Genomic DNA, 17,266 nt, shown 5'->3' on the forward strand with positions numbered 1-17,266 from the left:
GTACACCTCAAAATTTCTGAGGTTGGCTGAATGGAACCAGCTATCATAAAGTGACAATCAACAGGCAGCCCGTTATCTGAGTGGTCTGAGACCTACTATCCGAGACAAGATTGGCGTTCAAATGGTTCTGAGTGTGTAGGAAGCAAGGAACTTAGCTTTGAAGGTTGAGTTAATGTTCCAAGAAAGGACCCGAGCCAATAACTATCGACAGTATAGTGGGAGCGACAATAAGCCAGCAGTAGTCGACAAGGGCAAGCCAACCCAAGGAGTAAAACCCTCCCACCCACCGAGTCTAGCCAACACCAGTAAGGCCGCCACGGGAGGAAACACTCAAGGTAATACTACAAACCCTCCTAAAGCCATTAATCCCTATGCAAAACCTGCTCCTTTTAAGTGCTTCAAGTGCAATGAAGTGGGGCATAGGTCTAGTGACTGTCCCAGAAGAAAGGCAATTAACATGGTGGAGAGGGATGAGGAAGAAGTGTGTAATAATGAAGTATATTGTGGACCCGATGGGGAGGATGAAGAAGGTACCTATGAGCATGAAGAATACACGTGTGTAGTGAGGAAGCTAATGCTATCTCAGAGAAGCAAAGATACCACACAACGACACTGGTTGTTTCGCACTAGGTGTACTATACAGGGTAAGCTATTTGAATTAATTATTGATAGCGGCAGTTAGGAAAATATTATCTACAGGGATGTGGTACAAAACTACAACTCCTTCCTGAGAAACACCCAAACCCTTACACGATTGGGTGGATCAAGGAAGTCGGGGGCGTACGTGTGGAGGAACGCTACAAGGTTCCATTCTCTATTGGTAAGTACACTAATGAGGTTTATTGTGATATTGTGGATATGGATGCTTGCCATATTTTGCTTGGTAGGCCTTGGTAGTTTGATGCAGATGCCAAGAACCTGGGTAGGAAGAACACATACCAGCTCGAGAAAGAGGGTGTGCGCTATACACTATTACCCATGGCAGAAAAGAACCAACCCAAGGCTTCAAAGGCAAAAGAAAGAAATTTTCTTACCATAACCCATCGCCACTCTGAGTTTGTAAGAGAATGTAAGGATACCCGCGAGGTCCACTTGCTGGTGGTGAATCACTGGGGGGAGGACAAAATCCCAGAAGAAGTGCAGGGATTACTCAACGAGTTTCATGATGTAGTTCCTAACGAGTTACCTAATGAGCTCCCACCCATGCGAGATATCCAACATCACATTGATTTTGTTCCTGGTGCTATCCTACCTAATCTGCCACACTACAGAATGATCCCTAAAGAAAACGAGATTTTATGGGAGAAGGTAGAAGAATTGTTAAGAAAGGGTCATCTCCTGGTCAGCATGAATCCATGTGCAGTACCAGCATTATTAACACCTAAGAAAGATGGGAGTTGGAGGATGTGTGTCGACAGCAGAGCAATCAACAAAATCACTATTGGCTACAAGTTTCCCATTCCCAAGTTGGATGACATGCTCGATCAACTTGATGAGGCTGTGGTCTTTTCCAAAATCGATCTCAGGAGTGGTTACCATCAGATCAGAATCCGTCCCGGAGATGAATGGAAGACAACTTTCAAGACCAGAGATGGATTGTTCGAATGGTTAGTCATGCCTTTTGGACTAACTAACGCACCCAGCACCTTCATGAGACTGATGAATCAGGTACTATGCCCTTTCATTGGTAAATTTGTTGTGGTATATTTTGATGATATCTTGATTTACAGCAAATCTGTCGATGAGCACATAGGACATATCCGAGAGGTATTGAGTGCATTAAGGGAGAACAAATTATATGCTAATCTAAAGAAGTGTACTTTTATGAGCGATAGTTTGTTGTTCTTAGGTTTCATAATAAGCAAGGACGGAATTAAAGTGGATGAGGAGAAAGTGTGAGCCCTTAGGGAGTGGCCAACCCCAACGAACATCACAAACGTAAGGCGTTTTCATGGGTTAGCAACTTTCTATAGGCGGTTTATCAAACACTTTAATAGCATTGTAGCCCCTATCACTGAGTGTTTGAAAAAGGGTAAGTTTCAATGGGGAGAAGAACAAGAGCAAATTTTTGCTCTCATCAAAGAGAAGTTGTGCACCGCTCCCGTCTTAGCATTGCCAACCTTTGACAAATTATTTGAGGTTGAGTGTGATGCTAGTGGAGTCGGCATAGGGGTCGTGTTATCACAAGAAAATAGACCAGTTGCATTTTTAGTGAAAAGCTATGCGAAGCCATGAAGAAATGGTCCACTTATGATAAAGAATTTTATGTTGTTGTAAGAGCATTAAAGACCTGGGAACACTATTTGATTGCCAAAGAATTTGTCCTCTACACCGACCATCAAGCACTGAAGTATTTAAGTAAGCAAAAATAGTTGATGAGTGATCTGCATGCAAGGTGGTCTGTTTTTATTGATAAATTGCCATACAAAATTGTGTATAAGGCTGGGCAACAGAACACAGTAGCCGATGCTTTGAGCAGGCGTGTGGCCCTCATCAAGACTCTTAGTATCAAAATTGTGGGCTTTGAATGTTTGAAGGATCTGTACGCCCAAGATGAAGACTTCAAGCAGGTTTGGGAAAAGTGCATGAATCGGCAACCAACAGGTGATTTCTACATACATGATGGATTTCTTATGAAGGGAGATCAACTGTGCATTCCTTGCATCTCCCTCCGTGAGAAAATTATCAGGGATTTTCATGGAGGCGGCTTAGCAGAACACCTCGGGAGGGACAAGATGATTGAGGCTGTCAAGGGGCATTACTACTGGCCTAAATTAAGAAGAGATGTGACCACTATCGTGAGTAGGTGTTACATATGTCAGACGGCTAAGGGTCAAACCCAGAATACTGGCCTCTACATGCCTTTACCTGTTCCTACAGCGATTTGGGAAGACTTGTCTATGGATTTCGTGCTAGGCTTACCGAAGACTCCCAGAAACGTGGACTCTGTCTTGTGGTGGTTAACCGGTTCTCCAAGATGACACATTTCTTCCCATGCAAGAAGACCGCGGATGCAACAGCGACAGCCAAACTATTTTTCAGAGAAATTGTCCGTTTACATAGGGTACCTAAGACCATCATGTCGGATCGAGATACGAGGTTCTTAAGTCACTTCTGGATGACCTTGTGGAGGCTAATTGACTCATCCTTGAATTTCAACAGTACAACTCATCCGCAGATTGATGGACAGACAGAAGTGGTAAATCGAACTCTGAGTAACCTGATCTGGAGCATTTGCAGAGAAAGTTTGCCTACAACAACGCAATTCATAGCTCTACAGGTAGATCCCCGTTTTCTATTGTTTATATGAAGGTACCTAACCATGCGTTGGACTTGGTAAAGCTACCCAGGGTACCCGGCCTTAGTACTTCAGTAGAGCAGTTAGCAGGACAGATTCAGTCGGTACAGGAGGAAGTACAATAGAAACTTCAAATGACCAATGCAAAGTATAAGCTTGCAGCTAATAGGCATCACAGGTACCAGGTGTTTGACGTCAGTGGTGAAGTCATGGTGTTCTTAAGGAAGGAACGCATACCCGTTGGGAAGCATAGCAAGTTACAGCCGCAAAAATACGGCCCATACAAGATCCTTAAGAAGATCAATGACAATGCCTACATAGTGGATTTGCCAGATCACATGGGTATTTCCAAAACATTTAATGTTGTGGATCTTCATCGTTATTTACCGGAAGCGACACTTGCATATCCCGACCATGACTCGGGGTCGAGTTCTTTCCAAGTGGAGGAGAATGATGGAGGACCAGCTCACCAACCGACGACAGCTCACGCCTCTCACGTCTAGAGACCTTACGTGATCCAACAACCATAGGATAGTGGTGACAACTCCATGCATTGGATAAGCATTAGAGGATGGTGGCTATCGGATGGTGGATATCAAAGGCAGCCATAGGATAGTTATTTTAGTTGTTTTACAAGTTTAACTCTCTTAGTTATTCTACAAGTCTACCAGATGTATTATAAATAACCCTATTCTGAGTTAATAGAAGACACACAAGAATTTTCTTTTGCCATCTTTTCTCTCTCTACCAAGGCATACGCCTAGTCTTTACGTAAGGCTTCACGAACGAAGCCGCTCGATCGTCCGGTGCTTATGTCGTCGCCCGATCGAGTGCGTCGCGCTGCGTTATACTTTGACTAAAAATCAAGGTTACCCATTCACAACTATCTACATAATAACTTCCTGTACCAAATGTACATTCTTACTAAAATAGGCACTAGATTTCCGACAATTAATAACTTTACCAGAAAGAGCCTGGAAAGAGTTAAATAATATCCAATAACTTAGCAATTTCCTCCCTAGAATCATTAACAAACAAAAAAACATCATCAACAAATAAAAGATGTGAAATAGAAGGAACGTTTCTAGCAATCTTAACTCCATGAATTATACTAGCTTCCTCCTTTATTGAAAGACGAGAGAAGACTTCCATGCCCAAAATAAATAAGGAGACAAAGGATCTCCCTGTTTGAGGCCTCTAGAAGGAAGAATATGACCCTCAACAGAACAATTAACAAGAATTAAGTAAGACAGAGTTGAGATGCAAAAGTAAATCATTTGACAAAAATAATCCGAAAACCCAAAAATCTTCAAGACCTTAATAATGAATTCCCAACTCATTTTATCATAGGCTTTCATCATATCTATCTTAAAAGCAACATAAATCGAGCCTTTTTTACATTTATTCATAAAATGGAGGAGCTCATGAGTAATAATAACATAATCCATTAGATTTCTACCATGAACAAAAGCACTTTGAAAGGGAGAAATACACTTCTAAAGATAGCTCCTTAGTCAATTTGCTAACAATTTTGCCAAAATCCTTAACAAAAGAAGCATTACCTTTCTTTGGATTTAAAGTAATAAATGTATAATTAAATCTTTTCACAATTTTTTATTAACAAAGAAATCTTTTATATATATTCCACAATATCATCCTTCATATTTTCCCAAAAAAAAATTATTGACAATTGCAGGAATACCATCGGGTCCAGGAGATTTTAGATTACCAATACAAAAGAAAGCATTCCTAATTTCTAACTCATCAGGAATTCTGGTCAAATCACAGTTCTCCTCATCATAAATGATAGGTGAGACAATGTTAAAAGACAACATCCAGATTATGTACACTAGGAGGAGGAAAGGAATCATTGTAATAATCAATAAAGGAATGAGTAAACAAATCAGAATCATTTGTCCAATTTCTATCATATAATCTAATTCATTCAATATTATTCCTATGTTGCCTGATTGTGGATATAATTCCTATCACCTTCCTCTAGCCACAATTGCTTGAAATTTCTTTTAGCCTTTAAACTCTTCAAATAATCTCTTGTATCAATATCTACAATTATTTCCTTAGTTTGCAAGATTTGATACTCAATCTCCCTCAGTTGCTCATGTATATTTCCAAACATATTCCAATTCCATGATTTTATATCCTTCAAATGATCCAACTTAACACCAATTCGATAATCAACATAACCATTAATAGAAAAATACCATGCATTTCGAATTACCTGATCACAACCTTCTTCCCTAAGCCACATATTATAAAATCAAAAAGGCTTTGGCTTAAACTTCCTATGCACATTGGTTTCAACAAGAACAAGATGATGATTAGAGCCCCATCTAGGACCTAAAGACACAAAAATGTTTAAAAACTGAAAGCCATGAAGGTGAAAGAAAAACTCTATCAAGTGACCAAGCTAGATTACCTAACCCCCTGACATATTTGAACCAAGAAACTCCACCACCTTGAGGAAAAACTTCCTATAACTCAAAATCTTGAACTAACTTTACAAAATTTCTCGAGACATGACATTTACTACGGTGACTAACAGAAGGAAAAGAAATTAAACCACTATGGTCTACTACAATTACATCATTGAAGTCACTAATAATAAAAAACAATATTATTTAGGCAACTATTCAAATCCATCCAAAACTTATTTCTTTTACCATGCATAGTAAAAAACTGAAAGCCCACATTGACTACTCGCTAAAATGCTTCATACAAGTCCTAAAAATTCTCCATAATTGATAAAAACCAAAAGCACCCAAAGTACACAAAAAAGATAGAAAAACATAACCCAAATAAACAATGATAGAACACAAGCGGGAATATTTACAAGCAAGCAACAAAACACCACTAAATAGACCAATAGATAAAAGAGCAAACCAACAATCGCACTAAAAAACCACCCATCCACTAACACAAGTAATAACTATAGCAAGTCGTCACCCTAAGGGGGAAAAAACACCTAACAGTAGAAGCACACTGCTTGGACAAAAGCAGGTAAATAGTCTAATAAAAAAGCAACCAGAATAAAACAGACTAAAACTAAGTATGTGTTTGGTTTCATTTACATTTTTTCATTCAACATTTATACTTTATTTGCTTGCAAAATTAAGAAGGGTAATAATTACAATTGTTTATGACAAATAGGTGCCACTAGGCACCACATCAGCATAACAGTGAAAAAATGCCTAACCGTTGGGGGAAGCTTCATAAAATAACTTCCCCAAACAGTAGGCATAAACAGAAACTGAGTTCACCTTTTGCTATTTTCGATGCATACGGAAGAGCATGAGAGGGGAACTATTAAAGTGGTATCTATACGGTAGTGTTTATTGAATAAACGCCCACGATTCCAAACACCCTCTAAAACTAAAAGGAAACTAAATTAGATACAAAAGAAACTAAAAAGATAAAGGACACAAAAAGATTAAAAGCAAATAAAATAGAAGAGCATTAACTAGAATCTTGAGAAGAGAATAAAATTGAAGAGCATCAACTCGTTAGACCACTATTTGTGTTGTCATTTGTCTCTCCTTTTGAATTGAAAGCAATATCATCATCTTCCTCTCTTGCATCTCTTCTTTGTAGATTGAATCTCCTCTCTCCTCATTTAAACCATTGTCTTCTCTTAATATCTCAACATTTGAGTCCCAATATAAGTTACTACTTGTGAGCTCCGGAAAGCTCATGGCCGGCTCGAAGAGTTGGAGTCACCACCCATTTTTTAGAGGAAATGGGCCCTCATTTTCAGGTTTGAAAATCTCGATTTAAGTCTTTGATAGTGACTCCATTTCCATGGGTAAGGCACCGAACTGAAAGGTTTTGGGTCCAAAAGATTAGGAGAGGGAAGGCGTTAGGCACCCCTCTCTCCAAGCTGCTATAGCAGCCCACTACGGGAGTAATTCAGGCTCAAATTCTAGCAAAACATGAACAAATAGGATTGCTCAAAGCTTTTGAAATCTGGTGAAAACGTTAACAAACTTCACCTAGAATTGATTAGAGGTGATGTTATCGGGTCTTAGGTACTATTGTCCCTAAGACTCTCGCCTTTCTACATCTTTTTCTCAATCTGGAGGAAGTTCGGAATGTAAGTTTCCCAGGATTTCAGGGCTTTAAGCAACTTGAAACTAAACTCAAAACAAAGAAATGGTGGAATGAGAGGCTTACCTCTCGTGTATGACCTTGAAACAAGCTTTCCAACAGCTGAAAGGACCTCAAATGATACTTGAAAAGGCAGGAGATAGGCTAAGCATTTCTGATGTTGAGTCTGGAAAACACGGGATGAGGCTTAAGCTTGGTTTTAAGGATTCTAGGATTTCAAACAATCTGGGTGTGCTACAGGAGTTGGAAAACTTTCCCCCCTCCCTCAAGCTCTACCTGGGCCTCTATTTATAGAGAAAATGGAGGCAGATGGGTCTGAAACTCGTCCAACTATAGAGCCTGAGATTCCACAGATATTTTTCACACAAAAAGGCAAAGATTCTTCAAAGAAAAAGGTGCACAATCAAGCCTTCCCGTTTGATGAAACTCTTTCTTCGATTTGGGGGTGGTTTTTCATGGATTTTGTGCGTCCAATGGGAGCTTGGGGTGTTCCAGATGTTGCAGCCCCGTATTTGGGGCTGACAATGGCAAAAAACGTAAATTTGACGAACTTTTAAAAATTATTTGTCTTTTCTTAACTTTAAGTGGAGGTTTGTTTGGTATTTTGAGTTTTTTAAGACTATTAGGCATTGTTTCATTGGTCCGGGTGTTTTAATGAGTCAAGAATGGATCTGACATCAGCCATCACCCTTTTAAGGTTTCAGGTTGGGTCAGATGATGTGGCAATTTAATATAGTGCGTCAAAATGGTATCTTCCTAGTTTAACGGTCAAACGAATGAGTTTGGTCATGGAATTTGGTGTCCTGAGGTTTTTTGGGTCTTTAAATATAGTGGTGAGGTCTGACCGGACAAATAGAGTTGGGACGATTGAGATCTATGGCTGATGAGTTAGAGTTAATGGGATTTACTGAAATATAATCTTTATTTGATGAATCAAACGGGTGAATTTTGGGATGAAATTTGGTGGGTAGGCATGGATTAAGGGGAGGAATCAAGTGGATGGTTCTGATCTGATAAAGATAGGGTTGATCTTGGTAATCATTCAGGGCCATCAGAATGGGGTCTTGATGTTTTCGTGGTTGATTGCTGTAGATTCGTGGTGGGATTCACTAGTTGATTGTTTCCTAATGGTCTTGAAGTGATGGGTTGTTCGATTTGATTTTGAGAAGTTGAAGTTTGAATATTGTATAGATTGAGGCCGTTAGAAAGGGGTTGGCATGATGAATGGTAGATTTCTGCGGTTTAGTCATGAAAAGTGATGTGTAACTAAGTTGTAGTTTTCTAAGTCTGGGAATGATGTTTGATCGGATGTTGTTGATCTCAAGGTTCTTATTTGTCCTGTGGATTGTGTCAAAAGAGGGCCTTCGGGTTTTGGAAAGTCTCAAGTTGATCTGGCTGTGTTTCTATGTTTTTTAGGTCTAAGAGGGGGCACAAAGGGGTAGGGTGAAGGGACCGAGTAAAAATTGGGTGTTAACACTACTGTTATTATTTCGATAAAAAAAATACCTAGTAGAGCTATAGGGAAGATGAACCGAGAAATTAAGGTTTTAGGGCAGATAGATTATATGGTATCTTAGTGTCCCTAGTGAAGCAGAGATTGAGAGGGGAAGACAAATGAATAATTTTGGGTTTTTTGAAGGGCACCGTTGGATGGAAGTTCCGTGTGCTACCTCTTAACGTGCTTAGAGGTAGCTCAATGTCTAAAGAGTTCAGAGGTATTTTCAACATTCGGTGGTTCCATTTGGAGGTGCAGTTGAACAATCAGCGAATGTTGAAAAAAGCAAGTTTTTCAATCTTCAGTGGTTGATTCGATGCTACCGAATGCCACCGTAGTCCAATTCTGTCCTAAAATATTTTCAACCAAAATTTTTCTTTCAAAAGAATAAATAAATAAGGACTTGTTTTGGACGTGTCTAGGTTTTATGTACTGAAATTCATTGCATAAATAAAGTATGGAAGAACGAATATAGGGAAAGGGGTCCCTTGGGAGCCCAAATCAAGTTTCCACAAGGAAGATCCCTAAGTTAAGAGTCCTTCCCTAATGACCCAGATATCATAAATTGTATATATTTTAAGTGTTGTGTTTGTGCCTTCTCCTTTTGTGACCCTACATGGGAATGCATTTTATCAATAACCCTAGGACTTTTGTTAGTGAGGATGCACCTAGGTTGTGTGAAATTATTAGTTGAAGATCATTTCCAATTGTAGCATGGATATTGTAGATACCTCTAACTTTGTTGTGGTCTAATAGAACTCATACATGGTCAATGACCAATAATTTAGTTGGTCACTTAGAATATCTCTTTTTTGAGGAGTTAGTGGCTCAAATTTTTAAGAAAGATAGGCTCTCTATGAATGTGGTTTATTTAGCTTTTCATTGATTTACTTTTCATAATGTATATATGTTAGACAGTGTATGCCCTCAGCTCCAATCAGATTGATGTACATTATGTCAATTATTGTAAATGAATAAAGTGCACAATTGATTCATGTGATTTGGTGTGTTTATGTGTAATACCCTTAAACTATACACCTATGAGACTCGCATTAGTTTAGAATCTTCATAGCTGTTTGATTAGATCTAGGGAGATTTATCCTGCCAAGGCTGACACTGATGTATAGCCAAGTTGGTTGGGGTGGCTTGTCTCAGCTGCCAGGGTGAGATCTAAGGTACATGCAGTGTAGGTTTTCTTGAAACCTTGAACCGGACCAAAATTCCAGTATTGCCTTAGACCTTGGAGATAGATGGGCAAAACTAAAATGTTACACCTGACCCCTCGACTCAATTATGATATTGCACTAGGTGTCGGATTGGGCTGTCTTTGATGTACCAATCAGTGAGATCCTTAGAGGGGTCAAAACCTGGGAATGTTGGGATAGTCCAAGAATTCATCTGAGTGGGTGATCATAGTGACAGGATCAGCCCCTTTGTCGGACAAAGTGAATGATCGGAGAATGCACTATCTCTGATGGAAACCTAAACTGTCAGTAGTTAATTTCAAATGTTGAAATTTGTTTTTGCAAAATATATTTATATACATTAATTCCTGGGATCCATGTGAGTAGACAGTGCAGCACTGTACCTTGTAGTCGAGGGAGAGGTCCTCTCTTGTCAGGTAGTGTTTGATCATTAAGGGCTGAAAGGTTAAGTGTAAGACCATTGAGGGTAATAGCTGATGGGCTAATTTTGCATCTGCCCACAGTTCTTGGGTTTTTACATGGTGGCTGGACCCAAAGGCCATTTATTGTAAATGTCAAGCCCATTAAGAGCCCATGGTGATGGACACAGGGGTTAACTGTTTGTTTCCTATAATGAATTCGGCCAGGCCTTGTAACGCAGGCTGGGATGAACCCATGTGTTTGATACGTAGATCGATATAAGGGTCCCACGCCACACAAAGAGAGCTAATTGGGCAGCAAGTTAAGGAGTAAGTGAGCATATAAGCTTAACGGGCCTAAGGCCCAATTCGAATTGGGCTTAAGTTAGTTAATTAAAAGTGGTAAGATCTAATTTATAATCTGATTAGGATTAGCTGAAGGATAAGATAAGTCTTATCCATTCAAGAGTCCAAATCCAAATATCAGATTTGGATCAAGAAACTCTCTCCTAATTAAATTAGGAGGCTGATCCAAAGAAGACTATAAATAAGGGGGGCGAATTCCTCAGTTAACATATACAACAATCTGTAGAGTTTTCCCTTATTCTTGCCATCCCTACCCAGTTCGATCTCCACTTGTGGAAGTGATCAAGAAGTGTTCTTGATATTCCTTCTTTGTAGAAGAAGCAATCGGAAATCGTGCTCACTAGCTCTTGTTCGATTCTTGCTGAAGAGCCATCCTACTGATCCTGCTTCAACACACTATGTCATCTTTAGTGGAAGCAGAAGCAGGTTTTGGTTTTCTCTTTGGGCATGAATACCTTCATTGGGAGTTACTACTACTTCATATCAGGTATATCCCTCACTTCCTATTGGTTTCAGATCTGGTCCGGTTTTGGATTCAAGATTGATCCTTAAAAATGTAGGTTTCTAAAATAGGGAATGCGATTCCCAGATAGGAGAGAAAAATTTTTTAAATTTCGCCTAACCTTCCTGCAGGGTTCGGCTGTCCATATGATGGATCTCTCATCCCTTCAGTGGTATTAGAGCAGGTTCACATTCTTGAATTAAAATAGAATTTGTTTTGAACCTGCGCAAATAGGCAGAATCGGTTCTACCCAATTTGCGCAGATTAAGTTTTTTCTGAGAATTCGATTCTCATCTATGGTTGATTGATCTGAACATTAAATCTTTAATATTCTGTTATATATTTAGAATTGTTCTATTTATATTTCTTGAATTTTGGGCTGTACATATAGAGGAGATCGAAACCTTTCTGTGGCGCAAGAAATCTGCACATACGTTTTCTATTCATTCTTGGTTTGTAATTATTTTTTTTTTTAATTTTAGACAGAATGTATAGGAATTTGATTCTGATATAATATTAATAGAAAAAAATTAGGTTTTCTATTTTATTTCATTGAAGATGAAGCTTGTTCGCATGGAAGAGAGGATTTGCGCAAATAAGAAATCTGCAATTTGCAAAAATTGAAACTGAAAGCAGCGACTAATTTTTCCTTGCAGGTTTGGATCCACACGAACAACCCACTGATGTGTTTGTTTTCTGATTTTGATTGTCATTTATCAGCTGTATTTAATTTTTAGATCATCTTCTTGAATTGGATCTTGAATTAAACATCAAACACTAGGCCCATTCGAACCAAATTGGTTGGACCGAATCTATGGTTTGATGGGAGTTGTTTTGAGCCCTAAAATTTCCTTCATGGGCCGAGGGGTTGATGGTTAATTGCAAGATGCAATTCGGCCCACATCTGTAAAACCCAGTTTGGATTTGTTAAAACTGCCTTAGCCCAATTTAGCATAAATGCTATATGGGCCGAATTGCTCTTTGTAGTTCAGCCCATATACCTAGATAATATTAATTGGTAATATTATGGGTTTTAAATGGGATTTAATTGTGGGTTTTATAGTTATTTAATTGATTGGATCAATTATGGATTTAATGGATGTGATGTATGGATGTGTGATGTGCTACGTACATGGGCCATAAGCACTTGGCCCATGCTAATTCGGTAGTGGCTCTTCCACATTCCATAGTTGAATGCACATCATTGCCATTGTGTCCAAAAGATCATTGGATGATCTCCCTACTTGATGGGCCCCACATCCGTTTCCTCCCCAAGAGGAACCGTGTGGAACCCTAGCCGTTTAGGGCCCATTTAAATCTAGTTTTTTGAAAGTCAGTGGGAGCCACTTTGGTTTGACCTAAATAAAACTAGGGTGCAATTATTTGTTATCTCCTGAAAAAATAAGTGCATGTGATAGGGAGATTCATATGATGAACTCTCTAAAGGCCTTCCATCATTAGCATGAAGATGGGTCCTTCAGTAATGAGGAGATGCATCATAAAATTGGGTTATCCATTTGCTGTTGGATTTGTTGGATTGTTTCATAAGATGATAGGGGCGTCATAGACCGATGTGGGAGGGGCCTATCCTAAAATGGAAGACTCTCTCATGGTACCTTAGCATTCACGAATATGATGGGTAAGCACTTACTAGATAGAAAGGTTTAACCTAAAATGACAATGAACCTTGTTTGACAGAGGCCAAAGGGAAATCTCATTAGATGAGTGGATATGATCTTTCACAGAAGGTGGTGGGGTTATGTAGCTGAAATATTTGGCTCCATGCACTATATGTGATTTCCCACATTTTCAGAGACATAATTTTGCAGTCTCCGTCACTGAGATAGGAGGGAAATCTCAGAGATGAACAAATGGAAATGGAATATAGATTAAAAGTCATATCTATGTAGTAAACATGAATCAATTTAGGTTGTGGACTAATAATCTGCCTTGCCTTTTGTCAGAAATGGCAAACGGACAATTTGCCAAACTGCTGGATGATAACAAACTTAAGGGACTAAATTATGCTTACTGATACCTTAACCTTATGTTGGTATTAACGTCTGAGAAATTGGACAAGGTTGTTAAGATTCCTATTCCGAATCATCCGGGTGATAGGCTTCTGAGGCACGTAGGAAAGAGTATCAAGAATGGGAAGATAAGAATTCTCTTGCCCGGTGCTACATCATAGCCTCCCTCGACAATCCGATATAGAGATAATTCGATCAGATCGAAATGTCCAAGGATATCATGGATAGTTTGAGGACAATGTATGAAGAGCAGAATCGTTCTACTCGTCAGAAGGTCTTGAAATTGTTCATGACCACAAAATTGACCGAGAGTCAGATGGTTCATGACCATTGCGTCTAGATGATGGGTTACATTAATGAACTAGAGTCACTCGAGTCAGGGCTACATCATGTCACCAAGGTTGATGCCATCCTAAATTCCTTGCCTCCCTCCTTCAATCAGTTTATCATGAATTACAACATGAATAAGCTAAATGTTAACCTTCAGGAACTCAACAATATGTTGTAGAGGGTTGAAGAACTGATTAAGAAGGATAAATCTATAGCCATGCTTATTGAAGGTGGCAATTCGGGTAAGAAGAAGAGGAGAGCAAGGAAAAAGCATTAGAAGAAGATTATTAAACCAAAGAAGCAGAAGAAAGATAAGGCATAAGATGCATGCCACTTTTGCAAACAGACCGTCCACTGGAAGAGGAACTGTCCTCAATATCTAAAGACTAAGAAGCAAGGTAATTTTGAATCTTTTATCACAGAGACCAATTTGTTGGTCACTTCTGCTTCCTGGTGTATTAACTCCAGGGCTTCGACTCATGCGTGTAACTCATTACAGGGGTTCAAGATAAGCAGAAGACTGAGTGACAGAGAAGTGACACTCTACTTGGGAACTTCTGCAATAGTTGTAGCTACAGCCATAGGAACTGTAGAACTAGTTTTCAGAGAAGGAACAATTGTACTTAAAGATTGTTTTTTCGTACCTAATTTAAGAAAAAATTGATTTTTGTCTCAAAATTGTGTTTGTATGGTTATTCTATCTTATTTAGTAATGCGATTACTATTAAACAGAATAACAAATTCCTTATATATGGAGAAATTGAGAATGGTCTCTATGCTCTCCATCCTTCTTTGGAAACCAACATTACCGAAACTACATCAGAAATAATCCCTAAGAAGATGACTCATGATACAGTTAGTCCCACGTGCCTGTGGCATTACCGACTTGGCCACATTAACATAGATTGTATCACAAGGTTAGTAAATGATGGTCCTTTGGATTATCTAACTATAGAAGATCTTCCAACCTATGAGCCTTGCCTTCAAGGTAAGATGACGAAGCGGCCATTTATGGGAAAGCATGAAAGATCTATAGGCACACTTGACCTGATACATACTGATGTATGTGGTCCCCTGAATGTTAGGACACGTAATCAACACGTTTATTTCATAACTTTTACCAATGATTATTCTCGGTATGGTTACGTGTACGTAATGAGACATAAGTCTGAATCCTTTGAAAAGTTCAAAGAATTCAGACAAGAGGTCAAAAAAAAATTAGGGAGAGAAATTAAGACCCTTCGATCAGATCGAGGTAGCGAGTATCTCTTTGACGAATTCAGGGACTACTTAAAGGAAAACATGATTATATCACAACTGGCTCCTCCTTCTACACTGCAATTAAACAGTGTGTCAGAGAGGAAAAATCAGACTATTAGATATGGTCCGTTCACTTATCATCCACTCAGAGTTACCCACATCCTTTTGAGGTTTCGCATTAGAGACTTCGATTTATGTGCTGAACCGGATTCCAACTGATTTTGTTCATAAGACTCCATATGAGCTATGAACCGGTAAGAAACTAATTGTAAGACACTTGAAGATTTGGGGTTGTCCGACAAATGTTAAAAGAACTAGTGCTGACAAATTGGAATCCAAGACCAATCGTTGCCTATTTGTAGGTTACCCAAAAGGCTCTGTAGGTTACTTGTTCTATGATCCAAAAGAGCAAAAGGTGTTTTGCAGTCGAAATGCCCACTTCGTAGAGGAAGATTACATTTTGGATAATCTTCATTAGGAAGTTGTTCTTGATGAGGAGAACCCAGGGGTAATGGGAGATGTCCCACCTGCTCCAGAATATAACCAACCTAGAAGATCTACCCAGGTTTTCAAGCCTCTAGTTCGTTACGGCTATAACCAAGAAAGTTACTTGGTGGAAGCCACAACCATTGAGAAGGATCTCGTAACTTATTCGGAAGCTATGTTGGACATAAATTCCTTAAAGTGGGTAGATGTCATGAGAGCTGAGATGGACTCAATGGAGACCAATGGAGTCTAGACTTTAGTAGATCTGCCCCTTAGGGTAAAAGCAATTGGTTACAAATGGATCTATAAGAGGAAGAAGGGCTTTGATGGTAAGGTTGAGATCTACAAGGCTCGTCTTGTGGCGAAAGGGTACACTCAGAAAGAGGAAATCGATTATGAGGAAACCTTTTCACCCGTGGCCATGCTTAAATCCATTAGGATCCTACTAATTGTAGCAGCATACCATGACTACAAGATTTGGCAAATGGATGTCAAAATCGCGTTCCTGAATAGAGATCTTTCTGAATATATCTATATGTAGCAACCGCAAGGTTTCATAGGTACAGGTCGGGAACACAAGGTTTGTAAACTCAACTAATCCATATATGGACTTTAGCAAGTTTCTAGGAGTTGGATCATTTTGTTTGACTCTACCATCAAACAGTTTGACTTTGAGCAAAATCCAGATGAGCCCTATGTTTACAGGAAAATGGTAGGAGATAAGATTACGTTCTTGGTTCTGTATGTAGATGAAACTCTACTCATTAGGAATGATGTAGGAATGTTAAATACGATGAAAGTATGACTTTCACAACAACTCTCCATGAAAGATCTTGGAGAAACCACCTACATATTGGGTCTTCGACTCTGTAGAGATAGATCGAAGAGGATAATAGGATTATCTCAGTCTACTTACATTGACAAGATTGTCAAAAGGTACAACATGGAGAAGTCCAAGAAAGGAAATGTTCCTATCAGACACAGATTACTCTCTCCAAGGGTATGTCTCCCAAGACTCTCGAAGAGATTGAAGGCATGAAAAAGATTCCCTATGCCTCAGTTGTAGGGAGTATCATGTATGCCATGCTGTGCACTCATCCTGACATTGCTCAGGCAGTGAGTGTGGTAAGCAGATACCAATCTAATCCAGGGCAAGAGCATTGGACCGTTGTGAAAAACACACTAATATACCTTCGAAGGACAAAAGAGTTTTGTCTGGTATTCGATGGTAGTTCACTACAGATCCAAGGTTATACTGATGCCGATTTCCAATCAGATCCAGATGATAGAAAGTTTACATCTGGTTATATCTTCACGGTAGGATCGTGTGTTGTTACCTGGAAAAGCAGGAAACAGGGGTCCACAGCATATTCCACAACCAAGGCCGAGTACATTGCCGCAAGTGAAGCTGCCAAAGAAGTCGTTTCAATGATGAAGTTCATTATGGAATTAAGAGTAATTCCATCCAACACATCACCCATTCCACTATTGTGTGACAACACTAGAGCCATTGCTCAGGCTAAGGAGCCACAAGCCCACTCGAAGTCAAAGCACATCAAGAGAAAGTACCATGTACTGTGGAAGATAGTTGGAAAATGGGACGTTCTGATTCAGAATGTAGCATCAACGGAAAATGTAGCAGAACTATTAACTAAGACACTAGCACAAAAAGTGTTTGAGAAACACTTGGAAAGTATGGGACTTCGGGTTGTACCCGATTGAACCTAAGTGCAAGTGGGAGCTGTTAGACAATGTATGCCCTTAGCTGACATCA

This window comes from Nelumbo nucifera, chromosome 1, assembly GCF_055504915.1.
Source record: "Nelumbo nucifera cultivar China Antique chromosome 1, China Antique-T2T, whole genome shotgun sequence".
Taxonomy (NCBI): Eukaryota; Viridiplantae; Streptophyta; class Magnoliopsida; order Proteales; family Nelumbonaceae; genus Nelumbo; species Nelumbo nucifera.